Genomic DNA, 18,161 nt, shown 5'->3' on the forward strand with positions numbered 1-18,161 from the left:
AACACATGGAATCGCATTCCCCTCGCGTTCCGCCGCCGGCGGTTCCTCTCTACGTCATCCGATTAACCCGCCATTATCTTCCCCAACCTTCTTACTTCCGCTGTTTCCCAAGTCACCGTCGAGCACGACAGAAACACGCAGTTTTCAGCGGAGATTTTTCGCCGAATACGCCGGCCGTCGGGGGCGCGCATACTAAGGTCGTCGCGGGGCGAGGAATCGATTGTTACAGCTCCACTTGGCAATGGTGCCCGGAGTTTTTGCTCCGAATATAAAATTAGGCGCGTTCGGGCCGCCGCTTGAAGCGCGAGCCGGGATTTCGACGAGCGGTGGACGCAAATAGATCACACCGTTAGAATGCGGCACGTCTTATTCACACTTACGTAAACAGGTCTTGAGGACGCGGCCCGCCGCGGCTGAACGAATAAGGAAGTGAGCCGCGAACCCAAACTCGCATCCTTCTCGTGCACTCGCGCTCGGTATTTTCGCGCGACGCGGCTCGTTAATATTTACCGAGACGTTTAAAGTACGAAGGTAGTCGGCGCGCGCTCGTAACACTCGCGCGATTTATCATCGAGTACTTTCAGGAAGGCCCGCCGGCGAAGCACGATTTGTTTCGCCGGTGATATCATTTGGAACAGAATAAATATTACACGCGCGCGACAATAAAAAAGAGCCCGGTTGAATTAATATGACATGTTTGGTCAGGCAAGTTTTGCTGGAGGTAAGCAGACCTTTTCTGGTTATTGCAACGAGACATTCTTCTGGTATGCAACCAGAACATTTAGTTGCAACACCGGTCAGAGCATTTGGTTATCGTATGTGTAACAATAACATTCAGGTGTCTGAATATTATACACTAAAAAAAAGATTCGGTTGGCGAGATCAAAATTTGGTCAAAAGAGAATCAATCAAATGTTTGGTAATTACAACCCAAAAATTTAATTGCCGCTATCTTGCCTTACTCTTTCAGTGATATATTTATTTACAAGGAAACCCACACAAGTGTCCGCCTCCGATTTTCATGAACTTGTAGTATATTGTACTTTAGATCAAATTGTAGTAAGTCGTTTATCTACGCGCTATGCTACTTCACTAATTGATAGATCCATTATATATTGTTTATCTGTGTTGTAATCAACGTTGAACACTAGAATATGTGGTTATAATAATCAGAAATTCTGTTTAGTTTAACCAACAGCCGTTGACCAAACATATCACGTTCATCCAACTCTGCTTTCTAATTCTAATAAGCAGGCACTTGAATCAGCAATAATTAAATTCTGACCATTGTTAGACCTAAATGTTCTGCTTGGCTATCAGAATATTTTATTATAATAATCAGAAATTCTGTTTAGATTACAACTAAATCTTATTTAAACATGTCACGTTAATCCAACTGAAGTTGTTTCTTCCGTGCGCGTTTTCGAATCCCACTAGGATAAAGGCGAGTTCCTTAAATACAATATAACATTGAATCTTTAACTAATTTAACATATAATTGAATTAAATGGCTAATTTTAAGCACAATAAGCGTATATTGACATCTTCCAGTTAAAAAAATAATAAAATCTCATAAGAAATATAAATATATAATTATGTTTTTGTAACCAAACACTTATGTATATTTACTTTAACCAGAATGCATGTAACAAAATTTCTCCGGTTACCAAAAATATAGTTCGCGCATTTCCCAACAAACAGTCCGGCTAATATATCCTTCATTCAGATTAGTTTAATCAATTTCTTTTCCTTACGCGACGTTGATCTCCAGCTAAATAGTACTTACCTAACACTGAGAGAAAAGACTGGTAACTATAACAAACTGCATTTAGTTACAGAAATTCATTGAATCCTTAGTAACTAATACTAAATATGATAATAATTACCAAATATTTAATAGATCGGGAGTATGACGTAATTGCATTCACAGTAACATCAATTAAATAATTTAGTAATAGTTACTTAATGTTAAATATTTAATATGAAATATATTACAGTTATGAACAGATATTTGATAATTGTTATGAAATCGTTATATCCCATATAATAAAAAATTCAGTAGGTACGAGTTCTATTTTGTTACCAGTATAAGTATGTTTTGTTGCAGCACAACGAAAAATTCATTCATTTGCAGCTATTACATCGTTTCAATATCTATTATTACAGATAGTTGGTTGAACCTATCAAAAATTTTGTAACTATTACAAAATCGCTTATTTTGCTCAACTATTCAATAAGTTTTATTTACCAAATATATTCTGGAAGCAAATAAATTTTACTTCTGTCAAATAAATAATTTATTTTACAGAACTAAATTAATTAATAAGTATTGCCATAGCTTTGGCCCGCTATATTTACGTCTATCATTTAGTAATAGTAACCAAATTTTGATAATATTTACTAAATTCTTCTCTCAGTGTGCCTATCGCGTTTTGAATAACAACCCAAGTCGTTTTGATGCTACTTTGACGCTCTTAAGGATAGTTTGCGCCTACTTAGACGGTTTATAGCCTAGGTAAAATCTACTGACGATATTGATACTCATTAACTTCTCTTTTGAACCTTTAACTCTACACAGAGAGAACGATTTAGTTGAATCAAATAAATACTTCTTTGGAATAGTCCAAACAAATTTTTTGATTGATCAAACAAAATTTTGTTTGAAGCAACAAAAATATTTATTTGCGGCTTAGTTCCAAAGAAATATTTTTGTTGTGTCAACCAAATAATTCGTTTGGACTATTCCAAAGAAACATTTATTTGAATCAATAAATCGTTCTCTCTGTGTACCTTGTCAAAATTTTGACGCTATTTTGACGCTCTTAAAAATAGTTTGAGCCTACTTAGATAATCTACAATCTAGATGAAACCTATTTTGACGATATTGACACTCATTTCCGAGTCGAAATTTTGACCCTACGTTGAACCTTGAATTCTACACCGCGGTAGGAACTAAGATAGTAAAGTAGGTTTAATTCTAATGATATATTTTACTCTTACTTTGATCCTGATGATTTCTGAAATATATGCAACAAATAAAATTTTGTATGCTATTTGACGTTTCTGTTTCGTTATTTATTAAATTTTTTAAATATTTCTATATAATATATTTATATTCTATGTAGCAGCTAAAGCTTCAATAGAGATTCGCAACTGAACCTACTTTGCTTCCTAAGATCCTATTATTGCAACGTACTTTGACGCTAAAGAAAACGAAAGCAGAAATTTCAGACATCATTAGGGTCAAAGTAGGAATAAATTCTATCATTAGAATTAAACATAATTTGTTATCTTAGCTCCTACTGCGGTGTAGAATTTAAGATTCAACATAAGATCAAAATTTCGACTCGGAAAGTGATGAAAATTTGAAGGTTCGGTAAACTATTCAGCCATTCGGTCGCGCTCATGACCGAGGAGTTTTCTTCCCACCAGTGTTGCTGCGACTCCAAAAATTTATTCACCAGATTTTTGCTTCAAAAATCACCAGATTACAACTTTTTTCACCAGATTTTTTAAATGTATATAAATTCGAATAAAAAAACAATTTTAATGATTTTTAATGTTTTAATAAACATAAATATAAACAAAATTAATATAATATATTTGAACATGAAAATATCATGAAGATATGAAAATATACTCGTAAATAGAGAGAGAAAGAGAAAGAGAGGGAAAAACTTATTTTGTAATTAGTTTTAGCGTATTGTAAATTGTTACTAATTCGATTGAATGCACTAGTGCGTAGTGAGTGTACACTGAACTTGTTTATAATTCGTTCTTGTGCCTAAAAATCATCTTAAGTGCATCTTCAAATACATCTCAGCCAGCAAAATTATCTATACAGCATCCGTACGAATTGTTTTATTGGCTAAGAAGTTTTTGAAGATGTATTTAAAGCAATCTTAAGAATAAGAAAGGATTGTAAACAAGCCTTAGTGTGTACTCAGTGCGCACTGGTGCATTCAATCGAATTCGCGGTATGATGGCTGCATCCCGAAATTTACTGCCAGTACTGAAAATCTATAGTTCATGTTAGGTATGCAATAAAATTTCTGCACTGGCACTGAATTTCGGAACACTGCCATTTTTATCACTAAATAAATAAAGTTATTCACCAAATCACCAAAAGACTTTAAAAATCCCCGAAATGCACTGAGAGAAAAATGTATGATATTTGGAACTATAATGACATAGTAAAAAGGTTATAGTTAAGAATATCATTTTTATAGTAAATGTTACCATAATATTTATAATATTCACAATATAAACATAATATAACTGATCCATGTAAAACCTTTACCAAGAATTATAATTATTTGAAATATAAAATATAGTAAGGTAGCAAATATTGAATAGTAAGAGAAATTAATTATTTTATATAGTCAATACAATTGGAATATTTGACAAATATAGGTACATGTAATTATATTCTCAAAGCGTGCTTTACTATATACACAGAGTAATAAGATGGTAACTATAAATCTGTGTTCATTCTACTATATCTTCACGTTTAGATGAACTATAAATATATGTTTGACCCCAAAACGAACTATAAAATATACTCTCTTAAAATGAATCAGTGAAACATCACTGAAAACAGTGAATATACACTAATTTGCAGTTATAATCGTTGCACTGAAAGTGCTCAGGGCTATACTTATAACTGATATCAGTGACTATTCACTGATTCACTTTAAGAGAATAGATTATAGTTATTCCAATTATTACAACTGATATCAGTGACTATTCACTGATTCACTTGAAGAGAATGAGATTATAGTTATTCCAATTATTTTTTTCTCGCAGTGTGGTGAAAAGTCACCAATAACAGCAACCCTGCTTTCCACGCACAGGAGAGAGCAACGAGCCGCGCGCGATTGCCACGCGTGTTCGGCACGCCCGTGGAAATGAAAAACTGCCTTTCGGCGGAGGAGTAGTCGAGTCACGTGCCCGTCGCGCGTACTTCTCCACCGCCATCGTCATTATTGCCGTTGTTTACCAACACTTTTCCGCGTTTTAGCGCTCCCCTGCCTTATTCGCCGTCACCTTGCCTTGGCGGAACTCTCCTACGTGTGCCGCAGTGAAACGTTCCCGAGTACGCGAGTAAAACAACTTACGGGCGCACGGAAGGAAGGAACGAGCGTACGAAAGAAATGCGCTGGTTCCCGCAGAGCGTTACGGTCTCACGCTAGCTGTACACTTGGAGAGAGAGACCGCCCTTCGATTCGATGCTTTTCCGGGTGATGTGCGCGTATTGCAGCAGGAAATACCAGAAATTCTCAGACCAAGTGCCAGCCAGCTTTAACCTTGGCTTGGAAATATGTTGTGAGCGAGCTACGGTTTATATAGGCGACACACGACGCGTCGTCGACGCTATCGCGAATTCTCCGTCAGCCTCGAATAGATCGTGTCGCAATTACGTATTAATAGTACGCCCAATTAAAAGCGCGAAGAAACGCCGTTCGTACGTACGTGTACATGTGTGCAGTATTGTTTATTGTCTGACATTCGGTTAATCGCACCTCGCGCGGCAATCGAGTGTTGCAGAAGTTGCGGAAGTTTGAACGTACGTGCTGGGAAAAGGGGAATATTTCGAAGAAAAATACGACGATGACAAATATTCCACCTTATCATCGTCGTTATGTGTCGTAGCGCGTGCGAGTAGTGGATAAAAGGCCAAGCATCGAGGAAAATGTCGAACTATCCTTGAGATTTTTTTCCATAAAATTCTATGCAATATTTTACGCGACGCGTACCTGCACTGAGAGAAAAAAATAGGTGGAATAACTATAATCTCACTATATTTTATAGTTTGTTTTGGCCTCAAACATATATTTATAGTTCATCTAAACATGAAGATATAGTAGAATGAACACAGATTTATAGTCACCATCTTATTACTTTATATATATGGTAAAGCACCTTTTGAGAATATAGTTACATATATATATATATATATATTTGCCAAATATTCCAATTGTATTGACTATATAAAATAGTTAATTTCTCTTACTATTCAATATTTGCTACCTTACTATATTTTATATTTCAAATAATTATAATTCTTGGTAAAGGTTTTACATGGATCAGTTATATTATGTTTATATTGTGAATATTATAAATATTATGGTAACATTTACTATAAAAATGATATTCTTAACTATAATCTTTTTACTATGCCATTATAGTTCCAAATATCATACATTTTTCTCTCAGTGTGCGTAGAAAACTTCTTGGAATCCAGTTGGGATGCAGTCTGATTCCTCAATTAATTATGAGTTCTGGTCATAATCTCTGGAGAAGTCATAAATAGGAAAGACACCTAGACAGAGGAGACTAGATGACACATTTTTCAAAATTTTGAAATTAAAACTTCTCAGACAACGAAAGGCCGATTGTTCCAATTTCTTGGAACTAAGCTAACCACAGTTAAATCATGTGTCCGTCTCTGTCCAATTTGAAGGAAAAGCGGAGACAGACATATGATTTAACTGTCAGGTCACTTACCAAGAGGTTGGAACAATCGACTCTAATTGTTGCGACTGACTGCACAAACACATAGAGATAACCTTTCTGTATATATGTTTACATGCCCGCAACGATCCTGTAAACCGTACATTTTCTGCTGAAATACGAATATGCTGCAACGTGGCCATCTTGCCCTGATACTGGGTCAAGTTGGCTGGCAGCCCAGGTTAAAGATGGCACCTATAAAATATATATCCAGATTTAATAGTTTCGGAGTCTCCGCGAGAGATCTCCACAGTCCTCCTTGCAAGTCCTTAGTTATGGGCCAACTTTATCTCGTTCATATATATACCAGATTTCAATTATTTAAGAGTAAAAATTATTTTTATTATCCAAAGCACCGTGTATTTCATATACTTACAGGGAACTTCATCCCAACTAATAACACGTTCCTTAAATTTATTCACTCACGATGAAGAATATTGATAAGAAATTCCAGCACGCTTAAAAATGTTGATTGCTCCTGAATCAGTTTTTTCTATTTTTAATTGTTATGTAATTCCGATTTTGATAAAACTTGAGGAGAAAGTACCTATGTTTTAAAAGAAATATTTTGCAATTTCTTTTTCACTATTCTCTTATTATAAATATATAAACAAAACACATGATCAACATATCTCTTGAGCCAACTAGACCCGATCTCCCCTAATTTCAAACATGCGATTCTAAATGGAAAACTCAATATTTTTTCTGGTCTTCACTTTACATTAGAATAGAGTAAAACATATATATTGACTTTCCAAATAATTTCATTATACAATAAAATACTTAAAGTGTTTTAAGACCATTTTATTATTTTTTTAATTTCTTTTTCTGTTAAATATAATAGTTGGTAAAAAAATTAAATTCTCTGTTTGATACCACAAAAGTATACTGACGTTATTGACTGAAAAAAGCGCGAGTTCCTATTTTCGACTCCACCATTGTTTCAATTCCAGACAGAGGACTCATGTATTTGAAACAAGAATAAAATTCCCAATTGGTATCGTAGTGGCGTGACCAATTTTAGAACAAATCTGGACATTCTAATCGGAATCTATGCTGTAGCTGAGAATATCTTGAGAAATGTCTGCGAGGGTAGACGTAAGCGCTCCTCTCTATTCATCATGCGGCAACGAGCTCTTCGCGGTACATTTTATTAATGCGCGCAGGTCTAGCTGCGCGGAATGTTAACGCGGAGTTCCTCGCTCCCTCTCCCTCCTCCCATCGCGTATCTTTACGTTGAATAACACGAAGACATTCGCGAGATCGCGTCTGCCGAGCTCGCCGCTGCGCCTCCTTTCTTACGGTGCAGGGTGCGTCCGTTGCATGGGAAGAAGTATCGATCGGTCTATGTCTTGGAGGCGTTTTATTTTTCTTCCTGCCATCCTTCGTGTCGCCTCTTCTACTTCGGACGTACGATAAAACGAGATCCAACGACGGCCGTGAATCTCACGTTCGCTCCATCCAGCCGCTGCTTCCGCGCGCGCGGCGAAAGCTCCCAGCGAGAAAAAAAATTACACGATTATGCACCGTTCACGCGCGCTTAAAAAGTGGATTGGGAAAATTGCGTGCTATTCTTGTTCGCTCGAAAAAAAATTTTTTTCCTATCCAGATAGATAACTGTACACAAATTTAACAGCAACTTCATTAGTCGGTTTGTAAAAGTTGCGTCAGTAATGGAAGGGCGAGTGAGCTTGGAAAAAAGGAACAAGGATGCCGTTTTTGGCTGTCTGAGCCTTGTTGTGCATTACAGAATAGTCATGCAAGACGAGTTACCCAAAAATAGGAATACAAAATAAAACTCGTACTGGGATAACATGTCAGGTCAACACTAAACGAACAAGTTTATAACTAGTCGCCAGGAAGAGCTGAAATAGCTCTCTCTCTCTCTCTCAGTAGAAGAGATCTTCCTATCTTAACAGGTCTATACACAGACCACTGCCCCCTGAAATATCATTTACACAAGATTGGTAAGGCAGAAGATAATGTTTACTGACTCTGCAACGAAGCAGAGGAAACGGCAGAACGGTGTTCTGTGTAACTACATTGCTGTCTATCGTCGCAGACTTAGATATCTAGGTGAGACCACAACACCAAACTAAACTAAGGAATGAATATCCAAATCAAATTGTAATATTCTTCAAAAACCTACAATTGTTTAAATTTTGAGAAAGAAAATGTTAAGAAAATTTTTTCTGTTACACTAAATCTAGTCAAATCACAGTGACAACAGGCAATTTTTAGTTCTTTAAGTAATTGAATTAAAAGGTAGGTAATTGAATTGAATGATTCAATTGTAATAATTAATACAGTATATTTGCTTCATAATTGTAATAAATGTAATGATCAAGTATCATACAGTATATTTGCTTCATAATTGTAATTAAAAGAATTGCAAAATTTCCGTCATCAATCATATCTCATATATACACTGAGAGAAAAGACTGGTAATTATAACAAACTGCATTTAGTTATAGAAATTTGTTGAATCCTTAGTATCTAATACTAAATATTATAATAATTACCAAATATTTAATAGATCGGGAGTATGACGTAATTGCATTCACAGTAACATGAATTAAATAATTTAATAATAGTTAAATTAATACTTAATGTTAAATTCATATAATAAAAGATTCAGTAGGTACGAGTTCTATTTTGTTACTAGTATAAGTATGTTTTGTTGCAGCACAACGAAAAATTCATTCACTTGCAGCTATTACATCGTTTCAATATCTATTATTACAGATGGTTGGTTGAACCTACCAAAAATTTTGTAACTATTACAAAATCGCTTATTTTGCTCAACTATTCAATAAGTTTTATTTACCAAATATATTCTGGAAGCAATTAAATTTTACTTCTGTCAAATAAATAATTTATTTTACAGAACTAAATTAATTAATAAGTATTGCCATAGCTTTGGCCCGCTATATTTACGTCTATCATTTAGTAATAGTAACCAAATTTTGATAATATTTACTAAATTCTTCTCTCAGTGCAGTTAAAAAGAACAAAGTCTTTGAATGGTCCACAATCATGATGCACGAATATTTGTTACGCCTGGACAATTTGATATTTCGATTTTCCTACACGCAAAAAAAGAACTAGCTTCCAGCTAAAAAATAGCTGTGGCAGATAAGATGTGTCACTGAAATAGGGACAGCTAATGTCAATACTACCGAAGCTAAATTAATTCTTTGTTAAACTTAGGCGCTACAGCGAGAAATATTAGCTGCTAGAAATAAATGACTGTAACAAATGATTGTAGCTGTACGGCAAACTTCTTTAATATATGCATACGATAAGAAATTTAGGAATAACTGCTATTTTCTTAGCTACTTGAAATAATGTGCATTTTTAACGTCACCTAATATATTTGTATTTCATAGCGAATGGATCTTAGCTGTCATAGCCAATTCTTAACAGCTAAACGATTAGCCTTTTGACTAAGTTTGAATCAGCTACCGCGATTTAGCTGATATTACTAAATTATTTTTTTGCGTGTAGATGGAACTGCATTAACGGAGTATACAAGACGTTAAAAATAGCGATGTCGTCATTCAAGAGCGACAAACATCGTTAAACATTTATCGTTGGTAACGTACTATTGGTTTATCGTTGCTATTGGGACGTTTATCGTTACGATTAGTGGACACATGTCATTAGAGTATCGAACCGACAATTGTCGATGGATATGTACACTGAGAAAAATTTCTAGTAATAATTATCCAGTGTTATAATTACTACATTTAGTAAAGTAATATCAACTAAAGAAGTGAATATTACTATATGGAAGTTAATATTACTAACAATTTTGTAATTATTACCAAACATTGGTAACATTTACCATTATGGTTACTATTTACCAAATGATGTGGTAAAACGCGTTTGGTATTACCAAACTTTTTTTCAGTGTATGTACAGAATAGCAGGCTTGTAGGTTAATCCTTTTTTAACGACAGTGTGTCGTTGTCGTTGCAGGTATAATATGTGGTAGAAAAACTGCGCAACTACACACCATGCTGGCTATATTTACGTCTACCATTTAGTAATAGTAACTAAATTTTAGTAATATTTACTAAATCCTTCTCTCAGTGTACTCTTGTGATAATTATGAATGTCTACCTGGGTGTAGGCTGGTGTAGGCAGGTGTAGGATGAATATATTTAGCAAGATTCTCTCACTTATTAATTTTGTCCTCATCTTTACCGATGTAACTTCAACGAACGACAAATGTTACATAAATGACGATTGATCCAGGTGGAAATGTATAAGATCGCGACCTCCCACCCCCTCCCCGCCCGATCGGAGATACCTTTCCGACCGGGAAGATGAAAGACACGATAAGGGCTTCCGCGTTCACCTCCTCGCGATTTCATACGAGGCTCCAATGTTCCCGCTGTAGTAATCCAAGTTATAGTGCGAGCCCCCCGAGATCGTCGGCTCGTGCCCGTCGCAAATCTCGAGCTCGGGCGCTATCATTGAAATATTGGCGGCTTCAAAATCCGCTTCCCTTCCACGTAGCTCCTCGTTCATGCTCATGCCATATTTCCTCGTAGAATGGAGCGCTATATCCTTTTGAAGAACATTCCCTGAGAAGAATCTTATCTTGCGATCCATCCCACAGCAACGTCGTATGTGAGCTAACATTAATCTCCTTCCCTTTCTGGTATTCGTGAAGTGAATAATGTGCATCAAAATGACCTCGTTCGCTGGGAGCGAATTAAGAATTGAAAGGAAATTAGGAGTCGTATTAATAGTTAAAACTTGCCCCATGTGAGATACACAGATGTGAATTTCATCTAGAGTTAAATTTGAACATTACTTTGATTACACGATATATTCGATATTATTACATTTCTAATCGCGATTCAGATGAAAAACACAATCACATTTATCTCTAAATTCAATTCTGTGTATTTTCTCTGAAACAAGTTCCAAGTAACGACTATTAAGGCTCCTGACCTCTCGCATTTTCTATCTCTTTTTAATGACGTCAGAAGCGAGAAAATGCATGCTAAAAATTCTTGCGAAATACATTGAAATAAAAATATATATACATAAAGTAACACTTGCAATCGATTAAACAAATTTGTAAGATATTCCGTACACTCCCCTTTTGTTCTAAAAATCAATAATTTATTGTAAATTTATTGTAAATTAATCTGAATAGAAATAGGCGAAGAAATAGGTTAAGAAGATTAATTATATATCACGTTAATTTAAGACAAATTATTAATTGTTAGAGCAAAAGGGGAGTGCACGGAATATCTTACAAATTTGTTTGATCGATTGCAAGTGTTAAACGACAAAAACGACAAAAATAAATCGATAACATAAAGGCAATCGTCAAAACGTCATGTCAGATAAACACAAATATCACGTCATAGCACGATCATGCTAACCTTTTGAATTTCTTATACATATACCGGCTGTCTGATATAAGATTGTTCAAGACACAAGGTCGCTCTTTGAAGAAGTGAAATGTTCACGAAACGTCGAAACTAAATACAACACTGAGAAGAATCCTTCTGTTACCAGAGCAAAAGCTCGTTTGCTGTTTGATGACGAGAATAGATCGAATAGTTACCGTTACAAATAATTTTTCATTATTTGTCATTTTAACAGACATACATTGCCTGAGATACAAATGTTATTTCTGCATATGCGAAGATACAGTAATGTTCTTCAAAATTTTTCTGTTTGAAGCATTCCTACTTTCGGTACAAACTGCGGAGCTTTTCGATTAGGCAAATATTACGCTAAGACTTTATATTTCAATTTTTTTTTTTTCGTTTTCATCACACATTGAGCAATTTATTTTGACCCACTTTCACTGCATAAAAGTATTTGTAATTCTGTACAATCAATACAACGTAAACTTTGCAGCAAAATGCTAGTATTCTGTTGGTAAAGTTTTCAGCTTCAGCGTCTCCTTAAGCTAATTAACAATTTGGTATTTTACATTAAAAATTTCCCAAACAACATAATGTCTAAAATCGGGACATAAGTCGTCTTAAAGATAATCTTTAAGACACCTTAAAGATATTTATAATCGTCTGAAAGACATCTTAAAGGTGATCTTTAAAACGTCTTATGCCCCGATTTTAGACATTATGTTGTCTGGGTTTTTTTATTTTCGTCACATATCGAGCAATACTCCTATTTATTTTTGGACCCACTTCCACTGCATAAAAGCATTTGTAATTTTGTACGACTAATACGATGTAAACTTTGCAGAAAAATGCCAGTATTCGGTAAAGTTTTCAACTCCAGCATCCTCTTAATGTCGAAATATGCTCGCGCGGAGCATATTTCGACGCCAATATTACGAATTTAATAAACGCGCGACGCAGAAGCCGCTGTCGTGACAAATACGTTCCGCTACGACAACAACGATGGCGAAATCCCGGTGTTTATTCTCCAGTCTCAAGAGCGAGTTTCGATTTTTTTCGGCTCGGCTTGAAATCGAGGTTACCGGCAGTCGGTCGGATCGCGTCGCGCGCAAATCCAGATCGCGAAACTGGTCACTCGAATATCAGTGAGAGATATCGTCCGATGTCGAAGCCTCTTTCCTCTTTCTCGCGGCCGCTCGCCTCCGTGTTCAGCGGGAGAGAGCATCTCTCTCCCTCTCCCTCTCTTTCTACCCCATTTCTACCCCTTCCCGGACAAGGGCGGCCACCGATCGATCACCTCGCCCACGTTTCTTCCTTCCACTTTTCGCAATGGAAACCGCACGGACGTCCGTGGCTCTGAAAACGGCGCTTTTTATCGGACACGGCTACCCTCAAAGGGTTCCTTCATTTTTTTCTTTCTCTGCTTTTTTACCAAGTGCTCGAAAAACTTGCGGATCCCTTGGGGAAACACATTAACCCTCCCGTCGGCCTCCGCGACGACTCACTCGCTCCTGCGGGATATTGAGAGGGAGAAAGAGAGAAAGGGGAGAATCCACTTGGATGTCCTCCCTTTACGAGAACCACTTTGGGAAAAGTGCCGCATGGACAATGATTAGGAGATTTCCGCATGGGAATCATTATTGCGCATTGTAGCCCGCAGGGCGTCGAAAGTTCGTTTCGCCTCGCTTTGATTTTAGTTTCATTACAGGAGCGGCGCTCGAAATGCGGGCGGGCGGCCTTCCGTTGAAGCGAAACACGGTGCTTTAATATCGTTTGTGACGTCTGTTGTGTCTGTCTCGGGGCCTTTGATAATTTTCTACCCCGTTTTAATCGCCGTCCGTAGCGGCGGGCGCGCGCAGCGCGGCTAATTTCACGAATAACGCTGTAACCGTACGCGGGCGAGCCCACATCGGGATTCTCGTTTTTCATAACGTCTGTTTATTAAAGTAAATTAACCGGCAATGAACATCTGAATACATTAATTATGCATTCGCGCGGCGGCCCGGCCAAGCGAGCTCCACAATGCACTCGTCCGGCCGGATGTAATATCGCCAATTACATTCCGCTGCGGATACCCGTATTTGCCGGGCGAGCGTAATTTACCTACACGAAGACTCTCTACCTTCGATATATTTGGAGAATACATCCTGTCTATTTGCAACAACAAACGCGACTTTTCGGCCGGCCGGCCGGAACTGATCGAAATTTACATTACTCGCTTTGTAGGTGTGTGCTTCTCTCGCAGTCGAACAGTAATCGTAATAAAATATTTTCCTTCCGGAGACCAAACGGCCGATTAATCTACAGCTCGTTGCTATATCCGGTACCAACGCGGCGCGCAGATAGTTAATAACAATTACCGAGCACTTACCGTGCCGCGCACACGATAAAATCGCACGGCGCGTCGAGATCGGAGTCGTCGAAACGCGATCGACCGGACACTCGTCGTCGATTGCATCGTACTCAGTCAGAAATCAAGTATCTGAACCCGAGTCGAAATTTTGGTGCAACTTTGACGATCTTAAGGATAGTTTGCGCCTACTTAGACGATTTATAGCCTACACTGTAAAAACTAATGTGTTAAATTTAACATTTCATGTGTCCAAAATCATCTCATTTGTGTAAATTTAACACAAAATAAATGTGGTAAAAAGTAACACGCATAATATGGAAAAAATTAACACAGAATTTAACACTTGAATACCGTCAGGAATCACGGTTTGTGTTAAATTGACATATGGATAATGTTAAATTAACTAAAATAAAATGTTAATTTAACATTTGAGAGAAGTATTAATCTATGGTTTTGATGTAATGAAAATGTTAAATTGACATAATCTATGTCTGATATATTAAATATGTCAATTTAACACAACCTATGATTCCTAACGGTATTCAAGTGTTAAATTCTTGTGTTAATTTTTTCCATATTATGCGTGTTACTTTTTAACACATTTATTTTGTGTTAAATTTACACATAAATGAGAGTGGATGATTTGAGACACATGAAATGTGTTAAATTTAACACATAATTTTTTACAGTGTAAGTAATACCTACTTTGACGATATTGATACTCATTAACTTCTCTTTTGAATCTTTAACTCTACGTTGTCAAAATTTTGACGCTCTTAAAGATAGTTTGAGCCTACTTAGATAATCTACAACCTAGATGAAACCTATTTTAACGCTCATTTCCGAGTCAAAATTTGGACCCTATGTTGAACCTTGAATTCTAACCGCAATAGAAGCTAAGATAGTAAAGTAGGTTTAATTCTAATGATATATTTTACTCTTACTTTGATCTTGATGATGTCTGAAATATATGGAACAGATAAAATGTATAATTTGTATGCTATTTGACGTTTCTGTTTCGTTATTTATTAAATTTTTTAAATATTTTTATAAAATACATATATTACTATAAAATACATATATACTGTATAGGCACTAAAGCTTCAATAGAGGTTCGCAACTGAATCTACTTTGCTTCCTAAGATCCTACTATTATACAACGTACTTTGACGCTAAAGAAAGCGAAAGCGGAAATTTCAGACATCATCAGGGTCAAAGTAAAAGTAAATTCTATCATTAGAATTAAACCTATTTTACAGATCTTATTTGGTCATCCTCAGCGTTTTTCAAAGATTCTTTCTGGTTTACATTTTGAACTAAAGCTGAACAAAATATATGAGACACCTTGAGTATTTATTCGTTACAAGTATATGTATACAGGATGTGTCAAAATTACCTTTGAAGCTCTCGTGAAAGCATAGTACGGATTGAAGGAAACCTAAAAGTTTTACACTATATTTTATCATATTTAATTATCGAAATATTAATTAAAAAAGATTGGAACTGAACAAAAAAGTCCTGTACTATTTTCCTAATAACCTTGTAGATTTTTAATTATTAATTAAAAAAAGATTAGCAGATAATCGTTCGCGATAATATATTAATGTTATCTAATTAATAACAAAAAATTTACAAAATTATTAAGAAAAAGATAGAGAACTTTCTTGTTCAGTTTGTCCTAACATACAAGCACACGACGTCAGATATCACCATTACAACTCATCTACCATATCTTGCGTGATAAATCACAAATATTTTTTAATTAATATCTCGATAATTATTGTAAATATTGCAAAGTGATATAAAACTTTTATATTCACCTTAATCCGTTGTTCTGGGATACTCCGTATACAAACACGTACTTGTAAAAGTAAATACTCAAAGTGTAGCGAAAGAGAAACGTTATGAAGAAATTGTAACAAAAGGCGTTCGACCTAAGAAAGTCAAAAATATTTATAAATATCCGACAAATTCTTCGGACCTACTAATGTATGAAGTCAGATTATTCTCATATATACAAATGTATTTTGTATTACATATAAAACGAAAATATATTATTTTATATTTTAACATGGAATAATATTAGCTGGACAAAATATTTGTATTGTCTTTACTGCATTAATAAAACTAATGCAGAAAATACTTAAAAAGTTCGAGTTTTTTTAATATTTCTGTTCCGATCCTAGATAGAAAACTTTTGTTTGGAAAAAAAATGGGATTTCTAATTAGTATCGTAGTAGGATAATCTATTTTAGGACAAAGTTGGATATTCTGATTGGAAATAAATTTATTAACTATTAATCAATCAATTTAAAATACTTGGTAAGAGATTATTATTTCAAACTATCGATGCTTATCGATAATGCAAACTATCGATAGTTATCGATGGTTGTATCGTATGATGTCATCTCTAATCGCTACCTAATAAAGAGAGAGAGAGAGAGAAAATTTGTCCTTGATTAATATAATATTAATTCAAGTAATGATTTTTTTCGTCCAGATTATCTATAAGAAATATCCTAGAAACATTCTAAAAATATTTTATTCTAACACATCACACTTAAAATAGTTCTCGAATGTAAATTATGGAGAATGTTCTTAAACAAAAGAAGAAAAAGAGTTTGCTTGTGAAGAAGAGTTGTTTTAATGCTGTTTTTGCTGTTAACACTGATAGGATATTCTGAGAATCTTCTTTGTTTTAATTTTGAAATTGAGCTATTTATTTATATTCTCATTGGAATCTGACCTGCATTTGGGAAAATATTAAGAAATTTTTATGCGGGATATTTGGTTAATTATTCGCAATTGAAACGGTGTGAATCGAGAACATTCTCAAAGATCCTGAAACCGTCCGGATTCACGCGTCGGGTGCGTGATCGAAGTCCGTTGTCGTCGAGATCACATTTTGCGAGACACCTCGCGCGATCTCATTCGCCGAGATTTCGGTTCTCGCGGCACGTAAACAAAGCACGCCAGCGAATAGCGAATCTCCACATTTCGGAGAAGTTGCGCAGTGAGCAGGTGATTTTCCGCGAGACGTTTTCTGCGAACTTCTTAAAAGCTCGACTCACAAGATCCCGACTCACAAGATGTGCCGAGATCGTCGAGGCGATAGTTTCGCAGTTTGTCGCGTGCTCTTCTGCAGCTCGATGCCGTTGGTTTCGTCGGGTAATAACCGTTTTGAGCGGATCTGCCAGAGGGAGATCGTTCTTCAGATCTCTCAGATCTCGCTGAAGACAAGACGAGCGTTCATCGGTGCCAACGTCGGCGGAACGATCTCTCGATCGCCCGAGGTAGTTTCCTCGTCTTTGATCGGCAACCAGACAAAGTCGCATACTTTGTTAGCAACCATCATGCGACATATCGGGCGCTGAGCATATGGACAAAATCGCCGTCTCGCGACCGATACTATAATGATCTTTAATTGAGGTGTAACGGTGTTTTCTCATCTGCATCATGGCGAGATCCCCGCCGTTCGCGAGGGAGATCTACGTCCTGCGAACGTTATCCGGCATGAACCGCATCACACTGAGAGAAAAGACTGGTAACTATAACAAACTGCATTTAGTTACAGAAATTCATTGAATCCTTAGTAACTAATACTAAATATGATAATAATTACCAAATATTTAATAGATCGGGAGTATGACGTAATTGCATTCACAGTAACATCAATTAAATAATTTAGTAATAGTTACTTAATGTTAAATATTTAATATGAAATATATTACAGTTATGAACAGATATTTGATAATTGTTATGAAATCGTTATATCCCATATAATAAAAAATTCAGTAGGTACGAGTTCTATTTTGTTACCAGTATAAGTATGTTTTGTTGCAGCACAACGAAAAATTCATTCATTTGCAGCTATTACATCGTTTCAATATCTATTATTA

The 18,161-nt window shown here is 35.9% G+C and overlaps 1 protein-coding gene across 3 annotated transcripts in view; it reads left to right on the forward strand.

Moving 5' to 3' along the window:
• LOC116844759 (protein Tob1) overlaps positions 1–18,161 on the forward strand; it is a 243,518-nt gene that overhangs the window by 186,732 nt on the left and 38,625 nt on the right. The window contains exon 1 of one of the 3 annotated variants that reach the window (XM_032816770.1): positions 15,955–17,806. The exons of the other annotated variants lie outside the window; for them this stretch is intronic. The gene's annotated coding sequence lies outside the window, so the exon portion shown is untranslated. Of the gene's footprint in view, positions 1–15,954; positions 17,807–18,161 lie in introns of those variants that run through there. 3 annotated transcript variants of the gene reach the window in all.

The sequence above is a fragment of the Odontomachus brunneus genome, unplaced genomic scaffold (assembly GCF_010583005.1).
Source record: "Odontomachus brunneus isolate Ranch 3 - 2012 unplaced genomic scaffold, Obru_v1 Obru_scaffold_046, whole genome shotgun sequence".
NCBI lineage: Eukaryota > Metazoa > Arthropoda > Insecta > Hymenoptera > Formicidae > Odontomachus > Odontomachus brunneus.